Raw genomic sequence first — 8,753 nt, forward strand, 5'->3', positions numbered from 1 at the left:
TCAGCCGGCTCAGTCATTCTACCTCTCCCAAGCCATGCCCACAAAAGGTTATAGATGGAAAAAGGCAATCATTGACTTTAGGGTAAAGTCTCAATACCGTCGAATCTCGATTATCCGGACTACACTACACAAAATAGTCCGGATAATGGAGAATATGAATGTTAATGAGGAACAAAAACTAACTACATTAAGAAAGCGACATTTAATCGTGAAACAAAACATTTGCAAACATCTTCATTGTCCGTTGTGAATACCTGTACACGTGTCGGCAAACGTCATGATCTTTTCCTTGCTCTTGTGGATATCAGATATCTGCCGTTTACTAACTGACAAATTGGTTCCTTTTTCTTCTTTCTCTAATCGCAAAATTATAGCCTGTTTATCTTTTATCAAAAGAACGGATCGCTTACGCTTCAAAGACGTGATGATCGTGAATAAACATTCGTGACGTATTGTGGCTTGTTCGCTGAACGAGCCAATAGAGCGTGAAATTTCGCTTAGCAACAAAGCACCTCTAAGCCAATCAGAACTCATTCAAAAGTTCTGCATTAGTTACAACGTGTGCGAGCGCTGCTTTATTTTGCTTTTTGAAAGAGAAACAAACTTGCATTTACTTTACTTTTCAACCCTGTAGTTTTAAAAAGAATAAGGCTAGGGATCTTGATTATAACTAATAAATATTCATGAGAAACTTGGGACCAGAGAAAAAATCTGGATAATCGAGGTCCGGATAATCGAGGTTCGACTGTAGTGACACTTCCATTGGGTATCAACATCTTTACAAAATAATATTATTATACTAGTGCATATACCTGGTCTTCGTTAGATCTCTCTTTTATGTCCTTCCACTTATCAGGTTTATGTTTGTCTTAAATCTAAAAACTGTTACAAAAACGTTTGCTTCCAATAAAATAAAAACATTGAAATACATCTAAATCAAGTTACTGATAATGTTATGGAAGAAATGGAATCTATTCTGATGAAACTGAATCCCAGAATGTGATGCATACCATGTACAGTACGTCTAGCATGTACTAGTATTACAGTGCGGTGAAGTGACACATTACAGAATATCTTACCGTCCAGTTTAATTTTTTTTTTTTTTTTGCTCACAACCCATCAGATGAGTATGCAAAGAATACAAGGGACAAGCAAGAAATTCCATTTGAAACCACAGAAATTAACTGACCAACTATTTTTGGCGTCACACAATCAATGCAGTGCTCAAGACATCTATTTATATTTATTATTCAACACGGAATATCGCATGATTTTATCCCATTCAGCCTACGGCCTTGTTGGCTGAGTATCAGGTGATATGCCATGCACTTTCACAGGATAATAGTTAAAATGTATGTTACAAGTAAACCATGGCATAAGTGGTATGTGGATTTTCATTCAGACTGAGAACTGTCCCCCACTACCAGTTTACTGGTTGTGCAGTAACTTCTTGGATGGCTTCTACTTTTAATTTCTCATTCAGATGATTACAATGCATAACGCACTGCTACAGCACTAAGGTGCAATTATGACATCATATATCAGTTCTCTATAGAAAAAAGTAAAACAGCAAGGGTTCAGACAATAGCATTTTGAGTCTCTAATCTAAGTCTTCTATGATTTAATAAATAAGTTGTTGTTCATTGATTGTTTTAATGAATGGAGTTGTGAATCCACCAAGACATCTTTAACGCGTGCAACAGCTTTACACAGTTCTTTGTTGCCCTGCCAATCAGAAAACTCCACCAACTTATTAACAAGACCGAGAGCTCCCTTGACAGAATTGACCTGAGGTGTCTATCGGTGACTCATATGTGTCTACATCATCATCAAAGCTTCACATGTCAAGATCTTGCCCCAAGGTAGAAATCTTGGACTGCAAAGTTTCCATCTCGAGCTCCTCCTTGCCAGCAAAAGGATTGTCAATCTCAATGCCTTCTACTTCATTGGGATACATCCCCATGTGCCTGAAACACCTACTTATAACTTCTGGCTTCACCTCCTCCCAAGCACTCACCATCCACCTGATAGCCATCAACAAGTGAGCAGACTTGATGATCTCACTTGCTGATTTTTGACCATCAATTTCACTGGCAATGTATCGAAAAAGCTTCCTTGGATAATGCCAGCATCTAGGGGCTGAGTGCGTGAGGTGGTGTTCTTGGAAGAAACTCAATATTGATATTCGAGAACATACCCTTTATAGAAGGGGGATTGCAGGGTGCATTGTCCAGAAACAAGAGGATCTGTCCGTCACTGCGCTTATCATATCTGACTTCATCCACGCCTTGTCATTACTGAAATAATCCCCAAGGACGAGAGATATCCGGCAAATTGGCGAAACAGCGTGGTTTTTTACTACTGCCAACTAGAATTGGGGTTTACTTTCTACCAGCGGCATTAACAAAAAACGCTGGTGTGATTCCTTGCCACACAATTTTCCCACCTCTGCAGCGCTCGCCCCTTTCTGGTAATGATTTCTCAGGTAAGCACTTTTCATGTAGTACCAGTCTCATCCTGATTCTAAATATAGGCTGGTTCAAAACTTCTTATCAATTCCTTTAGCCACTCTCAACAGCTTTTGAGTGTTTCTTGACAAACATCTTCCTCCTCAACGGCAACACTCTGTAGTGCTACATTGTGCCTCTGCTTCCATTTAGCAAGCCAACCATCAGCGCCTTTAATCGAAGTTTTGCCAAGCTTATCAGCAATTAGTCTTGCTTCTTCTCTTAACACTGGACCATCAACTGGAATATTCGATTGCCGCGCTCTCACATATCATTCCCATAGTAAACTGTTAATCTTCTCGAATTTTTCATTGTTTGATCTTTTACAGTTGGTAGCACTGTCGAAGACCATGCCTCAAGAATACTCTCTTTGTTCTTTACTACCTTGATGATTTGCGTCTTTTCGCCAGCTTCCGGGGAATTTCCCGACCGTTTCATATTTTCTGGGGACAAAAATATGTCAATACCTTGGCTGAAGTCGAAACTTGATAGTCTCACCTATGTAGTTCTTACAATCGTTTTATTTTTTAAAACTGACCACAGTTTATGAAACACTTAAATCATAAATGCTCCACTAAGCTGGAAATGACCTTGAACTTTTAACTGAGATCTTTACAAATGAACCATTAGTGCAATGCTCTATGTCATACATTAGAGTTACTGCTAATGTGATCAAGAAGGGTAATCTTCTTAAAGTGCTGACTAATACGAATCTTTGTGTGGTCTCTTAGGGACCGGTCATTATTTATGTAGTGGCAGCCAAGGCTATTTTAAATTAGCAAAGAGGGGGGGCTATTGTTTTTTCCTGGTACAAAGATAAGGGGGGGTCATATGATTCAGCAACAGGGCATCAAGCGCAAAAAAACCTTGCTCAACTAGACAATTCAGCTTCACTTTTTCAGACCTTTGCAGTTTATGTAAGGTTTAAATGTCAATCTCATCTTCACAGACGGCATGTTGGGGAAAAACACAAAGTGGGACGATGTGTACAATTGTACTTCTGTAGATGAGAAAACTACCATCTTTTACGATAAAGTTTTGACTTACCTATTATACCAGTGTCATCTTGTAGAATTAACACAATCGACAAGCCATGGATGACATTTCGCATAAAATCTTTGATTGCCAAGCGCCAACGTGCATGGAAAAGTGGTAATATTCCACTTCGTAACTACCTAAGCAACAAAGTAGCTCGTGAAATCAAGAGTGCTACGAAAAGATATTATCAGCACCACCTTGAAGAAGCAAAGTTAACTAAGTCTTGGTGGAAAGGTGTCAAATCTATCTCCAGGCAGTGCAAAAGTACGATTCCTCAGAAGCTAGCCTTTGGTTCACAAGACCTCACAGGACCTGAGATGGCGAATGCCATTAACAATCTTTTCCTTAAAGTCACGCAGGAATATCAGCCTTTGAAACCTACCACCACAAAGTCTACAGTTGCAGAACAGCTACATGATGTTGACTGCTTCGTCCTAAGTATCGAACAAGTAGCAGATAAGCTCAATGGTTTACAAACCAATAAATCCTGTGGTCCAGAATAGATCCCTATAAGTGTGCTGAGGGACAACTGCTATGAACTAGCTAAACTAATCGTGAATATCATTAACTCTAGCATCATTGAAGGTCGCTTCCCATCAGTATGGAAAAGAGCTCACGTAACGCCAGTACCTAAAACAGCCAAGATCGCTGACCCTGGAAAAGACCTCAGACCAATTTCAGTTACATCACCATTGGCTAAGATCTTCGAAAGTCATCTCAACAGTATTCTATTAGAACAGATCAAAGCTAATCTGGATGACAGACACTTTGGCTCTTTGAAGGGATCATCCACCACTGCTGCCTTGGTCGACCTCATGAACTTTCTCTATACAAACACAGACAACCCAAAACAAGCAGTTTGACTTTGCTATTACGATCTCAATAAAGGGTTTGATAGACTTTATACTATTTCCATGTCTTACTTCAAACAAATGAAAAGCAATGAACATAAACTTAACCATCTGTTCCCACAGCACTATCAAAACCAGTACAGCACACGATCTCAGGCTAAGGGTATAGTAGCAGTTCCACCAGCCCGTACCAAAAGAGCGGCAAATTCATTTATAATCAAAGCCAGTAGACACTTTAATAATGAACTAACAGGAAAGCTATAAACAAAGTGTTCTACAATCCTAATGTATATAATATTATAATTTTCTAAATATTTTAATTATTTATCTCTAGTTCTATATTTTACAGTATTTGTAAATATTATCAATTGCATATTAATTATATTGCCCAATGTTTTTTAGACAGTTTAAATAGTTACATTTGTCTACCATATTGGAAAAATAAAGTTATTATTATTACTACACCATAGCCATCAGGGAAGCAAAGGGTATAGGTGAATTCATCTGTAAGTTTCACAATCAGGTTATGCATTGCTGTTTCTTCTCGTTTTCGTTTTCTATTTTTTGCTTTGCGATCATTTTCTTTTTTTCTACGTTTTGCAAGAGTTGCCTTTTTCCTCAAGATAACATTAGACTTAAATGTGGCCCCCAGATGACCAAGACTTGGCATTTGTTATTCCTCCAATAATAATGTTGAAATGCCCAATCTGTGATTCACAATACTGTTTTTGTTCCTTTGCCCAGATATGGCAGTGCCATTTGCTGTAAATAGCTTACCATAGGTTTCTTCAATGTCATTTTTTCTTGAATCAGTTTTTCTTCCAAGTGTGACAGTTCCTTAACTCCACAATGAAGGACACTTGATTTTTATTTTTATTTTTTTATTTTATTACTGGCATTACAAATTACCAATAACAGACTAATAACAAATTACTTATAACAGACACAATACATAAGCGATCAAATTACCAATAACAAACCTTAATTAATTACATAGTTTTTTTCTTTTTCTTTTACTAACACAATACGTAATCACATTACAATCACTTCCTAAACCATGACACAATATGATTCCTACAAGAAAGAAATATTATATATTAAGCGACAAATTACAGTTAATTGTCCATTTACGTTGAAATTAACCTAAGGTATTATTTTTAATATTAACATATTTTTCAATTTCAAACTTATTTTTAATCTTATGCTTTAGGCCAATTATTTCTGGTAGCATGCTTGTCCTTCTGCAGTCCCACAGGTATAACTTAGCTATCAGTAACAAATAGTTTAGCAAGGGGCGTTTTGAATCTACAATACCTATTATGACATCTTTTAAAGTCAGGGAAACACGTTCTTTTGAAAATAAAGTTCAAACTCTTTCCAAAAAGTGTGGGAGTATAAACAGTTGAAAAAGAAGTGGCTGAGGGTTTCGGGATGAGACTTACAAAAGAAACAGTTGTCGTCTGTGGCAAATCCTATCTTGTATGATTTGGTATTAGTATATAATATAGAGTTAAGGACCTTGTACTGAAAGCCTCTAATATATGGTTCACAGCAAACAGAATGTGATAGAATATATGCTTTCTGTAGTTCGTCACTGGTTAGGTCAAAATTCCTGTTTTAGAGTTAGTCCCCTGCTAGGAAATTGTGCTTTTTTGCTCCGTAACAACGAGTAATAATCCTTTGACTTCTTTTTTAAGACATTAAAAACCTTGTCATTAATCGCTAATGTAGGGGGGCTTGTCATAAAAGTGTAATTACTCATTTTTATATGAGAAGGTATAGCATGGCGAAGACCTGCCCAAGTTAAAAAGTTAACTTTACCAACATGCTTAGAAATTATATTATACGAGTTTAAGTTATTCAAATCAAAAAGTAGGTCATTTACGCAAATAATACCAGACTCGAAAAATGTCTTATAAAATACAGGTGCATTGTTTATGCGAACATCTTTATTATTCCATATTATGCCCTGCCAATCCTTTTCTGTGGAAAACTCGTCTCGAAATTCTGCCCACCATTGGAGCATCTCAGCATAAAACTACGAGGGAATAGGATGATCTTTTACATTGTAGTTACAGTGAAATAAGAAAAGACCTCAGAAACGCTTAAGCTGATGACCTATATAATCTTTCCACGCACCATCGTTTACACTGAATATTCTTTTTAACCACTGTATCTAAATCAATCATTTTAAACCACCTTTTTCATATTCATTTATTACAGACAAGTGAGTTGTTTTATGCACAGCTTTACATAGAAATTTAAATAACAGCTGGTTTAATTCTTTAATAACATCCTTAGGGGTGGGTAGAAGTCACGCAATGAAAACAAACTTAGGAATAATTAGAGACTTTATAACGGTCACCTTCCCATAGATGGAAAGACCTCTTGAAGACTAGATGTTAACAAGTTTTTCGTGAAGCAATTTTGGATCATAAGAATAATATACGCCAATCGCTTTGATTGGCTCGTCTGGCCATTTGATACCGAGTGGTTTGGTTTTATTTTGTCTTGAGGAGCCAATCCACATTCCTTCTGTTTTGATAGGGTTACCTCTTAGGCCTGATAGCTTCTGAAAATCGTCAAGGAGTTTAAAAAACGCGCAGGCTGAGTTGATGTCAGAGAGGACTGCTGTCGTGTCATCAGCGTATTGAAGTAGTTTTGTCTCCTCCTTACCGATCCGGATACGTTTTATTTCTTTATTTTGTCGAACTGCAATTGCTAGTACTTCAGCTTCGATCACAAAGAGATAAGGAGAAAGAGGGTCTCCTTGTCTGACTCCTCTTTGAAGGGTAAAATAATCTGAAGTGATACCATTGTTTATGACAACTTTGTATATTTTTGTAAAAGGTTGTTACCCATCAAATAAAGTCAGAACCAAAGTTAAAATGTTCCAGGCAGTTTAAAAGATAATTCCACTCCAAACTGTCGAAAGCCTTTTGAAAATCTATAAAAATCATTAGACCAGGAATATTTTCTTCAACTGTTAACTCCATAATATCGAAGATTGACCGAACTGTTTCACCAATATACTGGTCTTTAATAAATCCAGAAGGACACTTGATTGAGAGTTCAAGTATTTACCATAGCAAGCATCATTATCAATACTCAAAAGATAATTAACTTTTTGTTCTATTTACTCCATTTCGACTTTTGTTTCCCATCTCTTTTTTTCTCTCTTTGAATAAGTACTCTTCAAATGCACATTCAGTCATGTGCGGTCTTGTAGCTTCAAAGATCCTTGGCAAAATTTCATTGAAATATTTAGTACGTGGATGTTGAGGATTTTCGTACCAATATTTGGACTTTTGATATGGTATAAACAGATCTCTTGTGAGTTTCTTTGAAGAACCTGGCAGAACTGAATAAAAACAAATTGGATTTCTAAAAGGGTGATCTGATTTTTAAAGTGAACATTTAATGTTATAATATGGTATAATACACCATTTAAATCTGTACTTTTGAAAAAGATTGTGACAGATCTGTATCAAAGCTTAGCCAATCACAGTGTATCGATATATATCTGTCACAATCTTTTTCAAAAGTACAGATTTTTAAAAAAGTATAATGTTAGTTATAGATGCATACAAATTCAAATAAAGTCTTTGCACAAAAGCGACATCAAATTTACAACAAAAAGTGAAACAGAAAGACTACCCAATTCAAAATGCAAAGATAGACCTGACCGAGGTAAAGGTGTTTTGATCTTGGACGTATCGAGTTTGTTCTGAATGGCTTTCATTCTCAATGAAAGTCTAAGATCTTTTTTCGATGTCCCTGTTTCCTCTAAGTCCTTGTCAGTTATTGTAGCCATAACATCAAGATCATCGTATCCTTCACCTTCAAACAGGCTTTGAAACTCCGATAAACCACAATCTTGGAGCCATTTAGTCACATTGTCCGCCATCTTGAAAACGATTGAGCAGGCCTGGGCACTATTATTGTACTGCGGGCTCATGAAACTATTTAATGACCAGATTTCATGCAGAAAAAACATGGATGGAATTACAAAATCTCTTGAATCAGAAAAGAATGTGGAAATCTCGACAGTAGTTAATGTTATAAATACTGACACAACAAGCAATTCAACAGTCACAAAACAAGATCTCCGCCTTGCAAGTAGAATACCAGTCTCTGTGAATCAAACAACAGGCATAGATTTGAGAACTTCATTGCAGTCCTGCAATGTTGATGGCCTGCTGTTTTTACTAAAGTATCAACATCAAGAAGCAAGGAGGCTGGGGCACAAAAAAAGGAGCAGAACCTGAAGGGTCTCCTGGCCATGATTGATACAAGCAGAAAAGACGAGTTATCCCAAGCATCCAATGCTCGTTTTGATATAGACAAAGTCGGTTTG

The 8,753-nt window shown here is 36.8% G+C and overlaps 1 pseudogene; it reads right to left on the minus strand.

The window, feature by feature from the left end:
• Window positions 1-3,431: 3,431 nt before the first annotated feature.
• On the minus strand, window positions 3,432-8,303 carry LOC137991373 (uncharacterized; annotated as a pseudogene).
• Between the last annotated feature and the right edge of the window lie 450 nt (window positions 8,304-8,753).

The sequence above is a fragment of the Montipora foliosa genome, chromosome 2 (assembly GCF_036669935.1).
Source record: "Montipora foliosa isolate CH-2021 chromosome 2, ASM3666993v2, whole genome shotgun sequence".
In the NCBI taxonomy this organism is placed as follows: Eukaryota; Metazoa; Cnidaria; class Anthozoa; order Scleractinia; family Acroporidae; genus Montipora; species Montipora foliosa.